Source organism: Schistocerca americana, chromosome X (assembly GCF_021461395.2).
Source record: "Schistocerca americana isolate TAMUIC-IGC-003095 chromosome X, iqSchAmer2.1, whole genome shotgun sequence".
Taxonomy (NCBI): Eukaryota; Metazoa; Arthropoda; class Insecta; order Orthoptera; family Acrididae; genus Schistocerca; species Schistocerca americana.
The window spans coordinates 962,456,165-962,480,659 of record NC_060130.1 but is presented as its reverse complement, the minus strand read 5'-3'; positions in this window follow the sequence as shown (position 1 = coordinate 962,480,659).

The window sequence follows — 24,495 nt, the reverse complement described above, 5'->3', positions numbered from 1 at the left end:
GAATAACCACCTTTTGCAGCGAAGACACGCAGGAACAGATTCATTAAGGTTCCGGAGGGTAACGAAAGAGATGTGGAGCCATGCCGAGTTCGGTGCGGTGGCCAGTTGCGCCAGGTTTCTCGGTTGAGGATGGTGGTGGCCCCACAGATTCTCGACTGCGTTTAAATCTGGCAAGTGTGGTGACCAGGGTAGTACGGTAAACTCATCCTGGTGCTCTTCGAACCACGCACGTTCACTACAAGTTGAGTGACACTTTGCAATGTTCTGCTGATACGTACCAGAGGGCCGAGGAAAAACAAACTGCATGAAGCGGTGGATATAGTCCCCAAGGATCGATGTATACTTGTATTGATCCATACCGCCTTCCAGAATAACGAGATCACCCAGACCATAAGGCTCATTGCCCTGATCTGGACCCTTCCGACTATTGTTGCAGGTCTGTACACGCCAACGTCCATATGTCTGATGGAGCCTAAAACGTAATATATGTGAAAACGATACCTGTCGCCACTCAGTTGACGTCCAGTTGGCGTACTGGCGTGCAGATTACAGCCTTTGTCGCCGTTGAGCAGCAGTCAAAATGTGAGCATGAACCAGGCGCCTGCTGCGATGGCAACGTTCGCTGAACGGTCGTTAAGAAGACACTGTCGGTAGCCCCTTCGTTCATCTGGGCGGTCAGTTGCTCGACGGTAGCACATCTATTCGCCCGAACACATCTCTGCAGCCATCGTTCATCTCTGTCATCTATGGCCCGTAATGCACCAAAGTTGCCTTGGATCCGTTTTTGGATAGCGCTATTTTGCCATGCACGGCATAATTTAAGCATGGCGGCACGGAACAGTTTACAGACCTAGTCCCTTCGGAAAAGCTTCTACCCTTGGCCTGAAAGCTCTTTTGGACGTAAGATAAATCGCTCAGTACCCGTAATGCGACAGCGAATGAACTGTTTCCCATGACCCCCGCCAACACACTTTACATACCATCCACTGCTGCTGATGCCACCTGCCGTCTTTAAGTGATTATTGCACTTAAACGTCGAACATAGGTGGTGTTCACATTAATGTAACTGGAACTTGTAGCTCCATTCATTTCAAATCCAGCTGAATGATAATTTCATATTATGTGATGCGCACAAGGAAACGCCCAGGCACTTCAAGAAAAATAAAATATCGAACTCAAAGGCTTGAAAAAAGTGCATAAAGCACAGTTTGATACAGGTAGAAGCAATGTTTCAATATCCACTGTTAGCGCAACAAAGAATGTTATCTGGGAGCTACTACAACAGTAGCTTTGCACAATTTGAACATTCTTTGTGTTTCGTCAGTGTATTCAAAGAAGGATATAACATTTCGTCCAGGCGTATCACTATGGTCATGGCTCGCAAAAGGTTTGAAGAACACCATGTTGTTATGCAGACAGGTGCAACACACGTGGCAGGTGTGAACATGTATTACAGACGAGAACATGAGTAAGGAATGTCTGTGGAATACTGACAAAAGCCTTTTTTTGATGAACTATCGTCTTCTTAAAAACTATCACACATGGCGGACAAGATCAACGGCTGCTGCGGTACAGTCTAATCATACATCCACACAGAGGTACACCGTAGCTGGGACTGTGTCCAAGGATGATAGAGCAGCGGACAAGATAAGACATACAACTCTCTACAGGAAATTCAGGGGACATTTTGTTCGCTGGTTGGGAAGGAACTTGGAGAAATGTTTTCATGGTATTTCAATGCTGAAGCATGCAAAATTGAAAAAATGAATAACGAACACATGAACAGCTTCGGCCGCCGTTGAATATGTTAGTAAGACGGGTGTACTTCTTTGCAATTTGTGGTTAGGAAACAAAAACTGCAGTATGACTGAAGAACGCTTTTACGTTAAAGATATTGCTACAGTAAACAACCAAACACTATTAATCCCTAGCCGCATATAGTGAGCACAAATTCAATGCCAGGTGCCTTATTGATTCTGTGTATATACAAATGGATAAACCGTAGATCACGGAACATGATAATGTTTCGTAATCCTTCTTCACTCTGTTCTCGCAGCGATAGAGAAAGCTCCATTAATATACGGGTGACAATACGACCTACAACCGCAAAGACAAAAACCAACTGCGTCTTCAGACAGAAACAGTTATTAAGCATGTACGCCAGCATGTGCAACGAACTAAGTCGCGTGCAGCGGGGTCAAAATCGACTGGATTCGGTCAGTAGCAGTAACAAGCCTAGCATAATGCTAGGACTGGTACTGCTACGTACGTAATCCAGTTGATTTTGGTCCCCTGCAAACGATTTTGTTCGCTGCACAAGCTAGCGTACACTCTTAATAACTCTTTCCATTTTCAGACTCCATTGGTCTTTGTTTTTGCGGTTTCTAGTGGCAGGTTACGCTTGGGACCCGAAGATGACGCATTGTGGGATCGAAACTGGTAGAGTGTGTTGAATAAACGACGTTGAATCTCAGCACAGCTGTTGGTGTTAATTATCATTATTCAAGGACAAAATGAAAGTTGTTTAAGACAAAAGTTTTTGCGAGATTGATGGTTCCACTATCGATTTGATCGGTAACATTGTTTTTACAAGATTTACTTCTGATAAGTGCATTTCTTGTTTGTCTTAGAACTTAATTTTCGTATTGTGCACTTAATTCTATGTTGGAATTGCCTAAAATTTATTGCTTCTGCCATGAAATTTACGTCCTTATTCTGAAACAGGTACTTCAGGCAGCTTGCATTAGAAGTCATTTAAGTTCTATGTGAATGTTCCGTCTGGGTTCACTAAATAGCAAAGGGGCACTGACCATGTACAATTTTAGATATATTGGATTCTGATTTATTTTTTCTGTTCTGGATTATTTTTAGTGAGGATGTTTGGGACCAATTATTGTGTGTCATAAAGCCAGATTTTATGTTTCTTGGTTTCAAAATTTCATGTTTTTTATGGAAATATGTCAGCTACAGGATGCATGCTGCAAGCGTCTTAGGGTGTTATGAGCACATAATTTGCTTCTTTCCTTATTCATGATGTCAGATTTTCAACTGTGTATTGATAGTTAATTTTGCAACAGTTTCTTCTGTTTGACTTCTCTTTTTCTCTTGCTCTCAATATTCCAACCTTTTTTTTTTCTCTTTATATGATAAAATGTTGGCCGGTAATTTGTACATATTCCATAAGGTCAAGAAAGCTATTTGTGCGTGTGGTAGCAGTATTGGTAGATACTTTTTCTATCATACCCTGCGTAGGTTGAACACAGTTTATGATCAGTCGCAATGGCGGTAACGCCGGGACCAGTGGGTCAAACAGACGTTTCCTGAGGTCGATGACAGTGGAGTTCACCAAATGAACGGCTGAGCAAAAACAATTCCAGAGCGCCGGAAAGTCGTCGTAAACTACTAAAACAGTCCTGGGAGTAATCTGAATCGAAACGTAATACAGGCAAGGTCAAACAGTCTAGTAATCAATGGTGTGTATCTAACGCTTCAGTGAACTAGTGAGATCACTGGCAAGTGTGTGGCCGCAATGTTTAAGGCAGTTTAGAGTCAGTGGACAGAGCCAAATGACACGCTTGTTGCTGCGTCGTGTCTAACTATGGATAGAACTACCGACTGGCCTGTCGATTGTATTCTTCTTTGAGTAATTTTTTTCAGTCAAATAAAACAACTGAAAGAAACTAGTTCTGCGGTCACGGCAGCTTTATGAATGTTTTCACTCATTCTCCGGGTTTGAGTGGTTTCATTTAATACCAGAAAACTGGCTGACACGTCTCTCACACATACGGCCATTTAAAAGTCAGTGTGATTTATCACAAGTTTATGCTCTGACAAGTTGGTACTTATAACTCTTCTGGTAATACATCGATGATGACTATGGTATAGTCGAAATATTGGTCTGCATTAAGTTACGGATTTTTTGCACTGACCGCTGTCCTCCTTTGAATTTGACTTATATGAATGTTTTCACTCAGTCTCTGGGTTTCAATGATTTCATTTACACAGTTTTTGAGCCTTTTCGATTATACATGAACAAGGATATGGTTGCCAACTTTTTTTAGAATCCAATAACGTATCTGCTTTCAAGGAGAGGTAAATAAAAAGTATATCTCTAAAAATGAAGTACTTTCAAAATTTGTATATTATTTAAATACGATTTTTTGTATTTACGACATGAAATACGGTTTTTTGGTTGGTCTTGAAAGGTTAATAACTGGTGCTACACAATAAATTTATGTTTAAGTAAATGTACGATCACTTTCTTATTCACATTTATTGAAGTTCTTTCTCTTTTCCCACTGGTTTTCACGCACCACCAATCGTTCTATTTAGGTATATTTTCAGGTGACGTGAACAGAAATCATACAAGATACTATTCTTCAAATTTTTTCGTGACTGGTTAACTTGCTTTTTATGTATATAGTGTGTTGGTACTTGCCACAAGAACTTTTTGAGGAAATATTTGTCAATATTTGGTGTTCTTTAATTAATATAGTTTCATAATATGAATGATCCTCACTGATATTGTATATCGCACTGAATCAAGCTTGAGGATCACATTTTTTCTTCCATTTCCACACCAATCAGCGTTTCGGCATTGTGATTTTGACACAAAGTTCACTATTAAGAAAACGCTTATTCATAAACATACTTCATAAAAATAATTTCAACTAAATAGTATTTATTGGCACTTAATGAAAAGCTAATATCCAATGGCAAATATTAGTGACGACAAGAGATAATAGTTTTCGGTCAACAATAACGATTTAAGAATGGTAAAATGACCTAGAGTTTCCCACCAGAACTGACTGCGACAGTTTTCAATCGGTTGCTCCCACATACTCGTTTCACTCAAAAGCGTGTATGAATATTCCAGACAGTACGTTAAGCTATAAACGACTGATTCGACAGTTTTCAAACGATTGCTCCAACAGAATGGTTCAGTCACAACAATGAATGAATATTTCAATCGATAACTACAGCCGAATGAGTCGATTGTTTCCTAACAACCGACTAAATCGACTGTTTTCATTCGGTCGTTCCCATCACTGGCTTCGCACGGAAGCAAGCTTTGGACGGAGTATGTAGCGCGAGTATCTAAGGCCTGTCCTATATACGAATCACTTTCAGATACTAAACATTTAGAGTTGTTGTAACACGAACAAACACTAGAAACACTTTATATTTTGGTATTTGGTTTATAACTCTGGATCAAGGCCGTTATTTCTGATGACAGATTTAAACAACATGCTACCTTTTTTAGTATCTTATACCTTTTAATTTCGCTTTCTTGTTTTGATAAAAATAATATTTCCACTTTAAACAACCCAATCACATTTTATTTGTTCTTTTATAGTAAGCAATAAGATCAATTCTTACATCGAACTAGGCGTTATTAACAAATATGTTGAATGTGATGGACAATTGTACAAGAGAATATTTCTGCTTTCCTTACAAATAAAAAGGATTTAGCATATGAAACAATATAATATAATCAACAATTCGGCAGAACATTCAGAACCACACTGTTAATCTGATAAACACATCGCACCAGTGAAACAAATATCAGCTGTAAAATTACGCACATCAAAGTTTCGGTTATTAATAATGATGACAATAATAATACGTTAATAAAGATACCTATTATGTATGGTTTGTTGTTGCTATGGACATGACGGACCCTATAATAAAGAAAGACGTACAATAATATCCAGTAATATAAATGGTGAGAGTGGAAACAAAACTAGTAATATGATGTGATTGGCTTCAAGAGAACCGAATGAAAATATAATTCGGATTTAACACCTCATAGATGATGAGGTCGTTAACGACTCATGACAAGTTCTAATTAGGGAAAGAACTAAGCCGTATATTTTTTAAAGAAAGTCTCCCGGACTTTTCACTGAATGATTTAGGAAAACAACGGAAGACCTACATCTGGGTGGCTGGACGAGGACTTGAGCTGCTGTCCTCCTGAATGGGATTCATGTGTGCTAACCATGTGATAATCTAGAAAAAACGAAGAGCGGCTTGAGGAGAGCCGAAGGGAGATATTGTATTCCGTTAGTGGATGGTAAGATAAGGGCTTTTGTCTTTACTGTAATCTAGTTATGATAAGAAAACATAATGTGCACAAGACTTGCCTTAAATGCATCCTGATTCCATTTTGTTTTTAACGTGTGGGGAAATTGACTCTAGCGACGTATAACCAGAAGTAAGAAGGATGTTAATAACATTTCGGTTTTTTGAACAGCAACAGCCAGTGTATCGGACAGATTCGATCTCTTAATACACGGTCATGAGCTTACAGGTATTTAATTAATGTGTGGGGCGAGGTACTTGCAAGGGTGCAAAGTGGCTAACTAGCCAAAAGCACAGTGTAACTGTGAACCGAATGTTGTGTATTTACTATTTGCGATTTCTATTACAATCTAAGTCACAATAATTAAGATTCAGATTGACAGGTGAGTTGCAAAAGCGCGTGATTCTGGTTGAAATTTGTATACGGACGAGGAAGTTTTTATACATGTGTCGAAATTCTTTCGTGGTCTCAGAGATCCCGATCCATAAATGTTTGACTGGCAGACAATTTTTTTTATGGATTCATTCCTCACTCCTGCACGATAAATATTTCCTTTGTGATCCAGTTATTTTATTTAAAATATGAGAAAGTCATTGACCGTATCGTAATTTCTTTAAACCAACCGCAGCACTGCAAGGGCGTGGCGCATATTCTAGTCCTCTATATGACGACAGGTTATTCCGATATTATTTCAGAACACTGTGCTAGATGTAAAAGAACCTACCAAGCATAGACGTAAAAATTACATCGAGTATTCCTTCTCCAACCATTTCTGTAACTCTCGACTACAAGCTGCAAATGTTATGCCTTTGAAAGTACGCGTTTGAGGAGTATTAGGTATCTCCTTGAACAAGTCATAGCTTGCGTGGTTTATTCCATCAACAAACGTGTATTTCATTTGAGGACGTACTTTATAGTTTAATGTAATTAGTTTTTTGTAAGATACTACTCAGAAAGTCTGAAAGTAAGGGGGAGAGACACGTTTTAAGTACCACTTTCTCTTACTGTCCACAGTTCTAAACGCATTCCTTTCAGTTCCTTTCCACCAGCGGAGAGTCTCCGAAAGGAGCAGCATTCTGCTCAAATTCATGGTCCCATTCTTCTCTTTATCCTATTACCTCCGCGTAACGTACGCAGAAAATCCACGTGCTCGTTCCACATAGCTAACGGCGTAACCAGCGTTAAGATTCTGGAATTGCTTTTTCTGGTTGCATGATGAACTGTTTCTTAGACGGTCCGAAAGGAAAAGAAGGCACAAAAAGAGGAAAGAGAAATTCTCTTGTCGCGGCTGTCAGAAGTGGGATGAGGCACGAATGAAAATATGACACAAAGAAGAAACAAATATTGTAAATATTTTATTGAGTTTTCCTCCGAGATATGAGGATATATAAAATAGGGAGATTTCAATATCTATGCATGCGTAGCCGGTGCTTGAGTCATGAATATCTCTGAGAGCCGGGACTAATAATACGTCGCAGGCAGGGCTGGGACGGCGCCCGGCAACGCACAAAGAATATATGCTCCTCTCAACTCCTAACCTACGCCTGGCGCAAACCGGGACTCGAAAATGTCGCGTTTATCTTTTTATTAAACGTACAGTCCGAAGGACTGCGTTCACGGGAAGACACAGAGGAGACGCAACCGTATACGACGCACAAAGTAAACAGATTCTATGACGTACTAAGATATATATCGAACTATGGTTAACTGTTTTCTCTTCCATGCACTCCAAAACTAATGGCAGTGACCCATGGCGACATTTTGTCATTTACTGCCCTACAGTTTTGTTTATTATAACCGCGTATAAGTTGGCTTCTGACACTTCAGTCAGCCTACATATTGATGCTGGCAGAGAACAAAGTTCATTTGTAAGAACTATAGTTATGATGAGGTCTTTCCAACACAGAAATCGCCACTTCCTTTCACGAAATAGCCTGCCGAGGACCCAGTAGCGACGTTCTTGATACAAGATACTTTAAAGTCTATGAAATCAACAACGAATAAATGTGTAAACGCATTGTACATTCTGCAGAGAATGTTTAAACTGATCTTCGCACCTACGCTTATGATCGAAAGTACGATCGTATGGGATATAAACCGAAGATTTGATTCCATGAAGGATTTCTTAGTAGGAGGACGCAGTATGTAATCTTGAATGGAGAGTCATCATCGGAAGTAGAATTATCTTCAGGTGTACTACAGGTAAAATGACCTGATGCAGCTATCTTTAATGAAGTACTGTCTTAACAAAAAGCTGCAAAAATATTCAGTCTGATAAGATTTCAATATGTTCATAAATTCACAACAGTGCACTTCACAAAATGAAAACGAAAATACGTAGAATCCTATGATTACAATAGCAATGAGACGCAATTGTAATCAGTCCAGTCCCACAAATAGCTAGGTGTAACACTTGGTAGGAGCATGAAACGGAACGATCACGTACGTTGAGTAATAGTTAAAGTACATGGCAGACTTCGGTTTATTGGTAGGATGCCAGAGGAAGGATCACTAAACGAAGAAAACTGCTTACGGGACACTCGTGGACCTATCATAGAATGTTCCTCAAGTATGTGAGGCCCGTGACAAATACGTCTAGCAGGGGCTGTTGATCGTATACTAAGAAGCGCGACATGAACAGGTACATGTCTGTTCGACCGATGGAAGAGCGTCACGGAGATTCCGAAAATACTGAATTGGAAGATGCTTGATGAAAGACGCAAATTATTCCAAGAAAGCCTACTTACAAACCTTCAACAAACAACTTTGAGTAAGAAATTTACAAAAATACTACAACCACCTACGTATCCCTCCTGGAGGGATCGCGGAGACAAGATTAGACTAATAACAGAGCGATAGAGGTGTTCAAACGACCATTCTTCCCACGCGGTATTCGTGAATGGTACGAAAAGAAGCCCTTTCAATGGCACAGTGGAAAATAATCTCTCTCAATCACTTAACTGTGGTTTATGTTATATGTATTTCGCTATGCCATAGTATCGTCTTATGTGTGATGAACCTCCAAACATTTACGTAGTATCAAAGTCAAATAGTTAAAAATCACAAAACACATGGCCTTAAAATTAAGCAGACAACAGTTTTCTTAATTGCTTAATAAATCATGAAGAAAGTCTCGAACTAGATTTTTATAAAAGCAGTTAGCAAACAATAGATCAACTATTGTGAGCAATACATCGAGCTAAATGTGGAAGACACCAAATACGCAGGAAAATACATGTACAAAATAATTATTTAATATTTATTTCCCCATTTGCATTCTTAACGACCTGATAGGTTTTTAATTTATCATATACATAATTCACTATCATCAGTTTTTCTTACTTTCACTTCATACTACAGATAAGTTTTTAATATACAGGTTCTCACGCACCAGATGCCTAACCAACACTAACATAATCTGAGTTAGTCCACTAGTTTAGTTTTCTCTCTTACTTCATTTAAATTAGTGCCATACATGAAGACGGTCACCTGCACCTAAAAATGGTTGTGATACACTGCTATAGTCCTAAACCTTGCAACTTGCATAATGCATTTAACAAGTTTTTCAATTATTTTATCATATTGTACCTATTTAGGTATAACTGTGATGACTCTGCCTCCTAATAGGCGAACTTCCGATGCCATCACTAGTAATGCATAGTGTTATGCTACATAGTCTAAGACAACGCCTACCAACAATTTAAATTTACTATACAGCCGACTGTTAGGAAACCCTTACATTAGCATCCACTACCATCCTCACAACACCATGAGTGGAAACTGACAATTCTCGCCAGCAGTGACATCCAGTTCATACCTGGAAATTCCAGGTCCCTGTCGACGGTCCCGCCGCTGCTGCCACACCACTTGATCAACGTTGTATGTCCACTGGATGATGAACACCCCGCCATAACATTCCTGTAATTTTTGTTCACTGCACTGTACTTAATTTCATTGCCTTGCAAAGTCATGCTGCTCTTTCCTGGATAACAAACAATGTCCAGTGACATTAATGCGGCCACCTGTCAAATGCCGCGTGACACGTTGCACTTTCCTGCTGGTAGACGCCATCGTGCCGAGGAAACATAGTTCCCAATTATAGACACATACTTAACTTGGTTCATTGTGCCTTCCAAAATGACGAGATCACTCAGAGAATGCCCTCTAGCCTAGACCCTTCCCACTATTGTTGCAGCGTGTTTGCCTCCACATGTTTCACGCTAGACGCACCAAAGGCATTATGTCCGATGGAGCATCAACGTGATTCATCTGAAAAGGCCACCTGTAGCCACACAGTGGAAGTCCAGTTGCGGTACTGATGTGCGAATTCCAGCCTTCGCCGCCGAAGGACAGCAGCCAGCACGAGTGCTTGAACTACGAGGGGCATTTGAAAAGTTCGTGCAGAGTCCGAGAGATGGCACCACCGGCGCCTATCGAGGTCATGTTTAGTTAGTAGCAACTTTGGAAAGAGCTCACACCAAGTTTCAGCCATATTAGTCACTTTTATTTGTGTTTTGCACTCGTGTGAATCAAGGAAGTCGAGTGATTGTCAAAAAATGGACAAAAAAGAATTTCGCGTGGTGATTAAACATTACTTTATGAAAGGCAAAACGCTTTAGGAGACTAAAGAGGAACTTGATAAAGACTACGGTGACTCTGCACTTTCGATTAGAACAGTTTATAAGTGATTTCAAAATTTTCGGAGTGGCCATAATGGCACAGGTGATGCTGAACGTTCTGGATGCCCTGTGGAGGTTACGACTCCAGAAATCATTGATAACATCCATGATATGGTGATGGATGACAGAAGAGTTAAGGTGCGTGTGATTGCTAGTGCTGTGCTCCTCTCGAGTGAACGGGCACATAATATTTTGCATAAACATTTGGACATAAGAAGGCTATCCGCAAGATGGGTTCCGCGATTGCTCACACTTCACCAAAAACGGGATCGTGTGAAGTGTGGCAAGGACGGTTTTCCGCTGTTCAGGAAGAATCCGCAGGACTTTAAGCGTCGTTTCCTCACTGTCGATGAACGTGGATACATTATTATACTCCTGAAACCATACAACAATCTAAACAATCGGTTACCAAAGGAGAATCTGCACCCTTCGGCCTGAAGGGTTATGGGGACTGTCTTTTGGGATTCGCAAGGGATATTCCTCATCGACTATCTGGAAAAGGGTAAAACTATTACATGTGCATATTATTCATCGTTATTGGACTGTTTGAAAACTGAGCTGCAAGAAAAACGCCGGCGATTGGACCGCAAAAATGTCCTTTTTCCATTACAACAATGCACCAGCACACACCTCGGCAGTTGTGGTCGCAATATTAATGGAAATAGGATTCCAACTCGTTCCACATCCCCCCTATTCTCCAGACTTGGCTCCCTCGGAGTACTGTTTGTTCCTCAATTTCAAGAAATGGCTGGCGGGACAAAGATTTTATTCAAACGAGGAAGTGATTGCAGCAACTGATAGCTGTTTCGCAGACTTGGAAAGTTCCTATTATTCGGAAGGGATCAACAAATTACAACAGTGAAGGACGAAGTGTATAAGTCAAAAAAGAGATTATGTCGAAAAATAAAAAAGGTTTACCCAAAACACGTAAGTAGTTTTTATTTTTGCACGGACTTTTCAAACACCCCTCGTAGGCGCCCGCTGGTAAGGACCACACGTAGCAACGTTCGCTGTACGTTCGTTGAGGAGATGCTGTTGGTATCCCTTTCGTTCATTTGGAAGGTCAGTTGCTCAACGGCTACACTTCTGTTAGCCCATATACATCTCCGCAGCCGTCGTTCACCTCTGTCATCTGTGATCCGTAGTGCCTCACAGTTGCCTCGGCGCCGGTTTTGGATACTGCCAATTTGCTATCCACGATATAGTTTGAAGCCGAAAAGATTCCAGACTTAGCCGTTTCGCTAATGCTTTCGCGCCTGGTTCGAAAGTCAATGATCATGCCATTATGGATGTCAAATAAATCGCTCTGTTCCCGCATTACAACGAATGCAGTGTTTTTCGCCTCTTCCCGACACGTATTCTACATCTTCATCTACATCTACACAGATACTCCGCAAGCTACCGTACGGTGCATGGCACTGAATACTCCTCCTTTCCTGTTACAGTCACGAACAGAGCGAGGGAAGCACGACTGACTGGAAGGCTCCTCACGAGCCATAATTTCACTTACCTTATCTGCGTGGTCCTTACATGAAGTGTACATTGGCGGCAGTAGACCTGTTCTGCATTCAGCTCCAAATGCTAGTTGTGTAAACTTTCTCAAAAGCGTTCCTCGAAAAGAACGTCGCTTTTCTGTCAAGGATTCTCATTTCAGTTCCTGAAGCATCTATGTAATACTTGTGTTCTCCTCGAACCTAACGGCAGCAAAACTAGCACTCCGCATCCGAACTGCTTCGATGTCTTCCTTTAATCCGACATGGTGTGACCTTCACTACTACAATCCCTACGTGCTCGTTCCACTTAATATCGCTTTGCAACGGTACGCAAAGACATTTAATCGATGTGACTGTGAAAAGCAGCACAATAGTAATGCTTATTCAAACTTCACAGGATTCTTTTCCAACTCATCTGCATTAACTTACGTTTTTCTACATTTATAATTAGCTGTCATTCGTCATACCAACTAGAAATTTTGTCTATGTCATCTTGTATCCTTCTAGAGCTACACAATATAGTACCTTCCCGTACCCCAAAGCATCGTTAGCAAACAGCCACAGATTGCTGCTCAGCCAGTCCGCCAGATCATTCATGCATACAAAACATAGCAGCGGTCCTATCACACTCCCATGGGGCACTCCGAACGATACCTTTGTCTCTGATGAACACTCGCTGTCGAGGACAACGTACTGAGTTCTGTTACTTACGAAACCTGCGAGCCACTCACATATGTGGGAGCCTATTCCATATGATCGTACCCTCTGCAGTGGGGGCACCGAATCAAATGCGTTTTAAAAATCTAGAAATATGGTATCTGCCTGTTGCCCTTCAACCATAGTACGCAGGATAGCATGCGAGAGAAGGTCAAGCTGAGTTTCGCACGAGCAACGCTTTCTAAAAGCGTGCTGATTCGTGGACAGAAGGTCCTCCATCTCAGGGAAATTTGTGATATTGGAACTAAGAATCTGTTTAAGAAGTCTGCAGGAAACTGATGTTACAGATATTGGTCTGTAATTTTACCGTCAGTTCTTCTATCCTTCTTATACGCAGGAGATATTCGGTATAAATGCGAAATGTAATGGACCAATGTAAAACGGAATTGGGGTTACATCCGGACATGGCCACTTATTTGCTTTCAATTCTTTCAGTTGTTTTCCTACGCCGGGATGTCCTCCATATCGGAGTCTGTGCGATGTTCGGACGACGGTATGATAGTACGATTCTCCTGTGATGTGTACGGGACGTCTGAAGGTGCCTCAAGGTGGATGGAGGAACTGTGACAGTGCAAACAAATTAATGATACTCAAACATACACTTTATTGCGCTGCGATACTTAAGTTGTACTGTAACTCGTTATATGTGCTTGCTGACAGATACAACTAAGTAGTGGCTTGTCAAGGAGTGTGTTAGCGAATATAATTTCAACAAGACTATGTCCTCCCTGGGCGCCGTACTGTCAACCACTGTAGTAAACACGTGACCCTACGCGAAGGCTATAGGCGACTCCACTTGTAGACTAAGTCTCACACGCCGATCTCTATTACGGACAGTAGCAACGAACTGCAACCCTGGAACCCTATACTAAAAGTATCGCACGCAACGCCGAAGATGAAGCGTCCGTTCCTGCCTGTGGCCGCCGCTTATCACAACGTGGAATTCCATCTTATTGGCGGCGGCACGGAGATTGCGAACATCAAATCGCCTCCCGTGGCGCCAGTCGGAAACTGTCTCAGCGCGCCAGCTCCGTTTACGTCCATAAGCGAGGACACTACGTCCTGCGTGAAGGGCTTCCTTAAACACTAAATTTAAAACTTTGGCTTTTTTCTACTGTCACACCACGATGAACAACGAGTGACTCGATAGAAGCCTTAGACAAGTTAAGCGATTTCCGTAGTAACAGAATTTTCGCAGGTTCGCGGGAAGAACTGACCTCTCGAGTGTCCTTTGTAGGTACCGATATAAAATCATCGCCGTCTGCCGATCAGAGTCCCACCATCCTCCAGTCGTAGTTCTGATGAGATTTCATGCTTTTTCACATCTAGTGATGATTTGTCAGATGTTGTTGTTGTTGTGGTCTTCAGTCCTGAGACTGGTGTGATGCAGCTCTCCATGCTACTCTATCCTGTGCAAGCTTCTTCATCTCCCAGTACCTACTGCAACCTACATCCTTCTGAATCTGCTTAGTGTATTCATCTCTTGGTCTCCCTCTACGATTTTTACCCTCCACGCTGCCCTCCAATGCTAAATTTGTGATCCCTTGATGCCTCAAAACATGTCCTTCTTCTCGTCAAGTTGTGCCACAAACTTCTCTTCTCCCCAATCCTATTCAATACCTCCTCCTTAGTTACGTGATCTACCCACCTTATCTTCAGCATTCTTCTGTAGCACCACATTTCGAAAGCTTCTATTCTCTTCTTGTCCAAACTAGTTATCGTCCATGTTTCACTTCCATACATGGCTACACTCCATACAAATACTTTCAGAAACGACTTCCTGACACTTAAATCTATACTCGATGTTAACAAATTTCTCTTCTTCAGAAAATCATCATATCTTCTTGTCAGATATGATGAGCGATCTTAATGTTTCATAAATAATCATCCTAAGGTACTGTGTTGTTTTCGCAGAAGGGAAATTACGTTGTGCGAGTTGGATTGTTTAGGGAAGTGGAATCCTGTGACGAGTAAAGATCGTTAGAGTAGACTTACCATCAGAGAGTACGAATCCACTATTTGCCCACCACTCATGCAGAGATATAAGAGCGGTGCGCATTTTCAGATGACAAGACTGATTCCCGATAACTTTTTATTAGTGTTACTCTGCATTCTTACATCAACATAATAGTTGTACCAAGGCCATAGTTGTAGTAATTATTTGTCTTGGTACAGAGGAACTATGGCAACATAATGATGGTACGGACACTAAAAGCTCTGGGATATCTGGAAAGGAACAGACGATGTCCTAGTAAAGCGAGAATCTCAGCATGGAACCATCAGATATGATAAAATCCTTCTTAAAGATATGATGTCCATGCTGAAAAAGCGGTTGCCATCGGAGTGGCAAGGGGAATGGTTGCAGATATCTAAAATGAAAGGAAGTCAATGCGCTCTAATTCATCCCACGATTCCGAGAGTACCGTGCTATAATAAGATACAAACATCGAGGATCTTTATGATAGTTATAGCACAGCTGAAATTTAATCATTATAAGTTCAACAGACACCTCTATCGACTCAACTTAAGTGCCACCCCACCGTGTGTTTCCGGAGAGGAGAAGATCCAAAGCATATATTCCTATAATATTCTGGGAATACGTATCGCGTAAACCTACTTACTAGTAATCTTTGAGGTCTTGGTCATCATTCTCCAGCAGCCTCCAAACATTGTTACCATCCAACGATATAGAGCAGTATAAAACACTATATGTTAATCAACAGTGCCAAAATTCAGGATACCTCCTTGTACTCTTGGTAATTAGAATATCAGAAGACCAAAGCGCAATTAGCTGACTATATTCTCACGTGCTGTTCAGCAAGATATGGAACACTCATCCTATAAATATATATCACTATGTAATGTCACTATGTAGCTGCTACATTAATGTGTCTTAATACTGATGTATCTATACATATGACTGTAATACCCAAATCTGGTGGTTGTATACTGTTTCCATGTTCTGTATAGATGACACTTTGAGACCTGCTCAAATATTCAAGTCTCTCTTCACAACTTTTCAAACAGTTCTTACAGGGCATATAAAAATATTTTATTGCTGATTTAGGTACATAGTCATTAATATGGATTGCATTACGATTATCCCAAATGTGTACCAATGTTTGTGCACCATCTTCTCTTGTCTTACTACTGCGATTATTATAGCATACTGCCTATGTGTATCCTGTTCAACATTTTCGTTTTCTTTACTCGTTTCAGTATACTGTGGATTTCAAAATTGTTTCATGACACAATCTGTTCTTTGTTAAGCATATGTAACTACGTACCAGGGTATAACTTAAACTAATGTGTACTCTGAATTGCCAAAAAAACTTTAGCATAATACCTCCATTGTTTAGATGGCTGCATGGGAACGTTTCGAAAGCCAATAAAAAAACAAAAGATACAAACCAAAAATTTAAGAAAAATGAGGATGGCCTCAGAACCCAAGAGACAGGCGTCGGTGGTTCTGACTTGGACCGCACCCTGCACACTCGATAGCGGCTACCAAGGCCTCATCCACGCATCGGACGTGCCAATCCCTCCCTCCCCCCCCCCCCCCCCTCCTTCCATTCAAGCTGACATACTGTGTTCCCATAGGCTTTTTTTCCAACCCTGAACACTATTTCCTTAAGGGGCTCCATAACATGCTTCACGTTCGAGCTCCCAATAACTAGCTAACCCCTGCCCCTGAATGCCTGCTCGGACGCTGCTAAAGGAACAGCGACCTGTACACTCACAAGGCGAATATGCAAGGCCAGGCGGCCTGTCTCCACATTGGTCCTCCGCCTCGAGCGACAAGAACACATTACTACCTGCCACTTACTTTCCTTTGAGGGTGTGTAACGCCGGAAATGCATATCCTCCTATTTCCATCTATTGTACTATTATTTTTTTTCCTTGTTTTGTTACCTGAATATATGACATTTCTGTGTCTTTACATATTGTAATTGTTTTACTATTTGTATATATATATATATATATATTTATGCATTTATGTCGATGTATAATTGGTTTGTTTCGTAAATACACTCCTGGAAATGGAAAAAAGAACACATTGACACCGGTGTGTCAGACCCACCATACTTGCTCCGGACACTGCGAGAGGGCTGTACAAGCAATGATCACACGCACGGCACAGCGGACACACCAGGAACCGCGGTGTTGGCCGTCGAATGGCGCTAGCTGCGCAGCATTTGTGCACCGCCGCCGTCAGTGTCAGCCAGTTTGCCGTGGCATACGGAGCTCCATCGCAGTCTTTAACACTGGTAGCATGCCGCGACAGCGTGGACGTGAACCGTATGTGCAGTTGACGGACTTTGAGCGAGGGCATATAGTGGGCATGCGGGAGGCCAGGTGGACGTACCGCCGAATTGCTCAACACGTGAGGCGTGAGGTCTCCACAGTACATCGATGTTGTCGCCAGTGGTCGGCCGAAGGTGCACGTGCCCGTCGACCTGGGACCAGCCCGCTGCGACGCACGGATGCACGCCAAGACCGTAGGATCCTACGCAGTGCCGTAGGGGACCGCACCGCCACTTCCCAGCAAATTAGGGACACTGTTGCTCCTGGGGTATCGGCGAGGACCATTCGCAACCGTCTCCATGAAGCTGGGCTACGGTCCCGCACACCGTTAGGCCGTCTTCCGCTCACGCCCCAACATCGTGCAGCCCGCCTCCGGTGGTGTCGCGACAGGCGTGAATGGAGGGACGAATGGAGACGTGTCGTCGTCAGCGATGAGAGTCGCTTCTGTCTTGGTGCCAATGATGGTCGTATGCGTGTTTGGCGCCGTGCAGGTGAGCGCCACAATCAGGACTGCATACGACCGAGGCACACAGGGCCAACACCCGGCATCATGGTGTGGGGAGCGATCTCCTACACTGGCCGTACACCACTGGTGATCGTCGAGGGGACACTGAATAGTGCACGGTACATCCGAACCGTCATCGAACCCATCGTTCTACCATTCCTAGACCGGCAAGGGAACTTGCTGTTCCAACAGGACTATGCACGTCAGCATGTATCCCGTGCCACCCAACGTGCTCTAGAAGGTGTAAGTCAACTACCCTGGCCAGCAAGATCTCAAGATCTGTCCCCCATTGAGCATGTTTGGGACTGGATGAAGCGTCGTCTCACGCGGTCTGCACGTCCAGCACGAACGCTGGTCCAACTGAGGCGCCAGGTGGAAATGGCATGGCAAGCCGTTCCACAGGACTACATCCAGCATCTCTACGATCGTCTCCATGGGAGAATATCAGCCTGAATTGCTGCGAAAGGTGGATATACACTCTACTAGTGCCGACATTGTGCATGCTCTGTTGCCTGTGTCTATGTGCCTGTGGTTCTGTCAGTGTGATCATGTGATGTATCTGACCCCAGGAATGTGTCAATAAAGTTTCCCCTTCCTGGGACAATGAATTCACGGTGTTCTTATTTCAATTTCCAGGAGTGTAATATTTGTATTTTTACGCTGGGTCTTGCCTAGGGAAAACTGCTATCGAACGATTACATCGATAGGTCGTGTGAAGAATCAAAGTGTGTAGGATCTTTGGTAGTGTTAACTCTGCCGCGTGGAGCGCGGGCAGAGCAAGAGGCAGTCTGGCTGGAGTAGCGAGTGGAGCAGTTGTGTAGTGTGAAGTTCCCGCGAGTTGCCGCGCTTTCGGGGTTTGGCAGCATGTAATTGCGCTCGACTTGCGATGATAGTTTCTGACATGGTGTCGCGGACGGAAAGCATTAGCTGGCGCACATCAAGAGCCCGTTTCGTCTGGTGACCGTGTCGAGAAGAAGGCGCGCCAACATCCAGCTTCTGCAACAGCGACGGCCGACAATGAGTGACTGTGGCCACATCCTCGACCGACGGCTTCAAACCTTCAATCAACCAACAAGGAAGACTGGAAGCACGTAAAGTTTTAGAACTGTATGGCAGATCTCAGCTTTTCAAACTTTTAAAATTGTTGAATCACGAAATTACAGCAACTTAGCATGAACCTTTGTTGCTCATTGTCCCAATTGCATTGCCAAGCAGGGTCCCTTCCTTTTCCGAAATGAACCCGAGTGTCGTTGAAATTCAAACGCCAGCATTAAAATAATATAATTAGATTTCACTGCTTTAATTTCAAAGTTCAGTTAAAGTATTCATAGCTGGCTACAATATTTAGATTACACATGCACAAATTAAGAGTGCGAGTTTTGTTACCGTATTTTAGCTTACCTGTGACTGCAACTCAGCTTGGTACGTACTAAATTTTACTATTGTTAATTGTTCAGAATCATTTAATTCAAGTTCAAAGTTAAATCTCTTATTTATAAATTGCATAGATTCAAGTTGCTTTTGAAATGAGTGTTGAGGTAGTTCAAGACTAACCGTATTTTACTGAATTTCGATGTGCTTCAGAAAGAAAGCTCACTATTAACTTCAGTCACTAAATTAACTTTCGAATTTCCGGTTTTGTTAATTCTTTTGCTAAATTAAGTCAGAGTGTAGCGAAATTTATTACTTCTGACAAACTTTCAGTTTTCACACTACACGTGTCAACCTTCAGTTGCCACGCTTCTAGTGCTAATTATATGTGTAATTACCTTTCTTTTTCAGTTACTATAGTAATTGTCCTTAGGACTGGCGACCGTAATTTCCCCCAAATCTCAAATATCTAATTACCGCTAGTTAATTGTTAACGTAACGGCCGCACATTTACTTTCTTCATTAACTTTACCCCTTTTCAAAATTAATTTCCACCAGTTTCATTTGCACTTTTCCTTTCATTTAGATGTAACCCTTTCCTCCCTCTTTACCGACAGATTAACTTCGGTGACGATTGCTTTTTCCCAAATTTCCATTAGGTACACGCGGTTTAATTTTTCACTGTCATTAAGGTCGATAAGTGAGGGGGAGGTTACAGTTGGATCCATCATGTCGGGTTGAGTAGTAGATACCTCAGCAGCAGAGACTGCGGGAGAATCAAGATACGCAGATTCGGTTTTGTGTTGCATATAATTGAGCATATGTACCCTCAATATGTCCCAGGATGAATAGTCAGTATTCAGGGATATGACAGAAACATTCATTTGCAGTAAAAATCTTCATATGGACGGAAGCGCTATCCAAATGATATCCGAGACAGACATATTTATTGTACATTTGTTTCTAGATTAGTGGCACACATCTATGTGTCTTACCCTAACCGCTGTATTGGTCCCAGTAATACTGGCCTCCAAAATCGTCAGCCCATACGTCATTGGTCTGCTGTTTATGAGGTTTCATGAAGACTGAGGCGTATAAACGAAATGTGAATACGGAAGGTGAACTGCTTGGTCGCATTATTGATATTGCTGCCCTAATCAGGGAAGCTACAGAGGGACTCAGACCAGCAACACAATATGTTCCCCCAATAGTGAACAGATGAATTGTGGTTGGGTTATTCGAAGATCTTAATATTTATTTCGAACTGTATAGCAGTTGTATGGTAACGTCAGCGATAATGCTGAGAGGTGAATGTGTTAAAAATACGTATTTTTCAATTCATACTGTGTAGAACGCATTTTGTAGCGCATGCTAACTGTTGTACATGTGTAAACTTGACAATTTGTTGAATAATACAGAAAGAAAACACATTAAATAGGTCATAAATCTATATCAAGTTTTGTTGCTTAAAATGATCGTTCCTGTAATATCCCCGAAAGTAGTGGGACTACCTTCGCTCTGCTCCACTCCCCGTTGTTGCCAAGTTTATTCAAGATGGGGACGACGACGTCATCCATGATGGCGGCCTGTACACTTCGCAAAAGTGCTTGATATCATCCAAAATGGCGGATTTTGGCGGGAAAATAGGCCAATTGGGATATGTCCACTAACTTCATCAGCGAAAAATAGCGAAAAGTTTGAATTTTGTCTGGAAAATAGGTCAATTGGACTATGTCCAATGACTTAACCCACCAGAAAAAATTGGCACAAAATTCAAATTCAAAAATGGTTCAAATGGCTCTGAGCACTATGGGACTCAACTGCTGTGGTCATAAGTCCCCTAGAACTTAGAACTACTTAAACCTAACTATCCTAAGGACATCACACACATCCATGCCCGAGGCAAGATTCGAACCTGCGACCGTAGCGGTCGTGCGGTTCCAGACGGTAGCGCCTTTAACCGCTCGGCCACTCCGGCCGGCAAATTCAAAGTACAACATGATAATGCCCTAAAACTGTATTTCTCTTCATTACTATTCATTATCATTTATTATTATTGGCCTACCTCCACTAGAAAATTCGCGCCAAATTCAAATTCCAACACAATAATGGCTGCAAAAATGTACTTGTCTTTATTATTATTCATTATCATTCATAATTTATTATTATTTATTATTTATTGTTTATTATTGGTCTGTCACCACTAGAGAATTGCTCCAAGTTCAAATTACAACACGACAATGTATCGAAAACTGTACTTCTATTTTTTATTATTATTATCATTTATTATTATTTATTCAAGATGCCCGATTTTCGCGGCGAGAAAGCCATTTGCGTTACATCCATTACAAAAATCTACCACAAGTTCAAATCCCAACACCATAATCGATCATACGTACGAAATAGTCGACATCCTACGAACTTTCGCGGTCACTTATCTTTCTTCACTGCTAACCTATCAAAATCGCGTCAAATAATAAAGTGCACTTATAATAATATAAGTCACATCCTTTGATTCTGCAGGGGGAAAGGGACCGAAGTCTATTTCAACCAGTACGGTCATCACTTGTTCTCCAATACAATCAGTACACTTCTTCGAGATCGCAGCAACACCCAGTGCAGTCGCCACGACATCCGCGCTCCAGCTGAATTAGTTCAATTCGTCGCCAACCCCTGTCCCCGCCAGCCAACCGGCCAGCGTGCGGACCGCTGCTGACGCCTGTCACGTGAAGCGGCTGCTCGCGCACTGGACTGGCGGCGCGCTCCAGCGGCCGGTCCGCTGGGTAGGCCCGCGCTAGCCGGTGGACCAGCGATCGCTCCCGCGGCGTAAACATGTTTTCGCTGGACAGGCTGGAACCTGCCCATGCAGCTGTCACACAACAGTCGGTTTCCCGTTCACCACGTGTTCGACATAGAACGCACTGCCGCACTTTTAACGCCACATTTGTTTTCCTGGACAAGTTCGAACACGTCGATACTGACGCCACACAACAGTCGGTCAGTTGCCGATCCAGCATGCGGCCGACAGAGAACGCACTACCACACATTCGTCGTAAACATGTTTTGCTGCAGAGGTTGGAACCAGCCCATGCCTACGTCAGAACAGGCGGTCCAGCACGTGTGTTCGCCACGAAGTCCGTCTCTAAGTTAAAAGATCACAGTGCTATTAACTAATCCAAATTCGTCCCGAAAACACATGCGTGTGTGCATGAACCATTGCTTGCCCCAACCTACATACCTCTGCAATTTAACCTAACACAAAGTTATCATCACCACATAATTAAATTGATCAACTAATTAATCTCACGGCTGCGGAAAGCGCCACGTCCACCCGAACTTCGAATCACATAGTTAAAGTCTCTACCACGATCCTCAACCGACCGCCACATCCCCTTACCAACCCACGTTCATTCACTGACCTGCATTAACTTTTACTAACGGACATTAACTTATATGATATTTTCTCTATAGAAATAAGTGAACTTTGAATTTTGGTGGTCACGATGTGTTTTGTTACAAACATAAGAAAATTGTGGCAAACAAAGTTCACCTCCACTAACCTGTCACCCGACTGCCACCTCCTCCTAGGGACTGATCGAGAGAAGAAGGACATTATTTTATTTGCCAGCACTTTATTTACCGATAAATTATATTTATCACAGAATACACACTCTGACATGTCCCACAGCATATGGAGTTGCAAACTACTCCTGCATAACTCTTGTATAAAGCTCTACACACACGCTTGCTAATTGTAAACCGTCAAAAAAGTCACTGCACAGCCTACAGACATGTGAAGCACACCTAAATAATTCAAAACATTTACGCCCATAGATCCGAACAACTCTTAATTTGTCTAAATAATAATCCATCTAAAATACCGTGCTCGCTAACCGTCAATTTTAAAAATCATACACCAGTCTTTATTTAAACAGTTAGAGAGAGACAGCACCTACACCCTCTGCATTCGCCACTCAGTCCACAGTCCAACAGACTTAGTACACAGAACCACCGACACAGGACATCCGCCTGGCATCAGATCATTACCCAAGTACAGTTATCCATTATGTCGGCAAACAGCGTCTTCTCCACTAGGTCTAGCACTCAGTCCCTCCACCAGGCTACTCTTTCATCTTTTTCTTGACGTAAACCAAGATCCTGTGCTTTAAAATTGCGCAAAAACCACTCAGAATGCGCTGTGCTGCTCGGGGAAGTAAGGAAGGACTGCACTATATTTATTTTGAGCCCTTTTAATAAGGTATGGATTATATTTGTCACACAGTAACAAAACACCTACACTGATCTGCCTGTGGTCATGTGACATAGCCCACAAACACATAAACAACTCCTAATTTCACCACAGAATAGCGAACTGCTCTTATATAATGCAGCACGCAATTTCTGCAGACGAACTCTGTACTCTTAAACCCTCCAAATAACGCACAGCGCAGTCCACAGACATGCTCGCAAAATAGTGCAACAGACGCGCCCAAACACCCTCACCCAACACCCTGCCCCCAGCTGGCAATCCGACCAAAAGTCTCTGCTCGGCCTTCCCCAAACATGACCTCGTCACAGTCGCATTCGCGCCTAACACCGGAGAAATTCATATCACCTATGCGTCGAAGATTACGTTCCAAGGCAGGCCGCAAGCACGTACGGTCGGCGGGAGGGGGGTCCAGAGCCGACAGCTTCCGTTCGCTCGTGACAGCCGACCAGAAAGGGCACTCTCCTCTGACACATGTGAAAGCTGCATTGTTCTTCTCATGTACACCGTATGCGTCTCAGGTCTGGACCTGTCTTCACGTGTATTGTCAGAATAGCCTATAACTCGTTGACACACACGATTAATGCAGCCTCGAAAACAGTTACTACACGCCTGCTCACTAAAAAAAACAGCCAAGTCAGCCTCTTGGAAATTGTGTATTATACCACAAATAAGTAACGGTCTCTTTCTACATGTCTCATCTTCTGCGTGCATGGAAATTCACCCTACAACATAACCTCTCTATCAACATAACAGCCAGCCGGACTGGCCGAGCGGTTCTAAGCGCTACAGTCTGGGACTACGGTCGCAGTTCCGAATCCTGCCTCGGGCATGGATGTGTGTGATGTCCTTAGGTTAGTTAGGTTTTAGTAGTTCTTAGTTCTAGGGGACTGACGACCTCAGAAATTAATTCCCATTGTTCTCAGAGCCATTTTATTTTCAACATAACACCTTGTCCTATTGCTCCCTAACGTTTCAGCCCTCATGCCCTCAAGATATGCAGATGATGCAGATGACCCCTCCTATATCCTACCACACAGTCAATCAAGAATTCTTATTTTCTCTTATCTAATTTA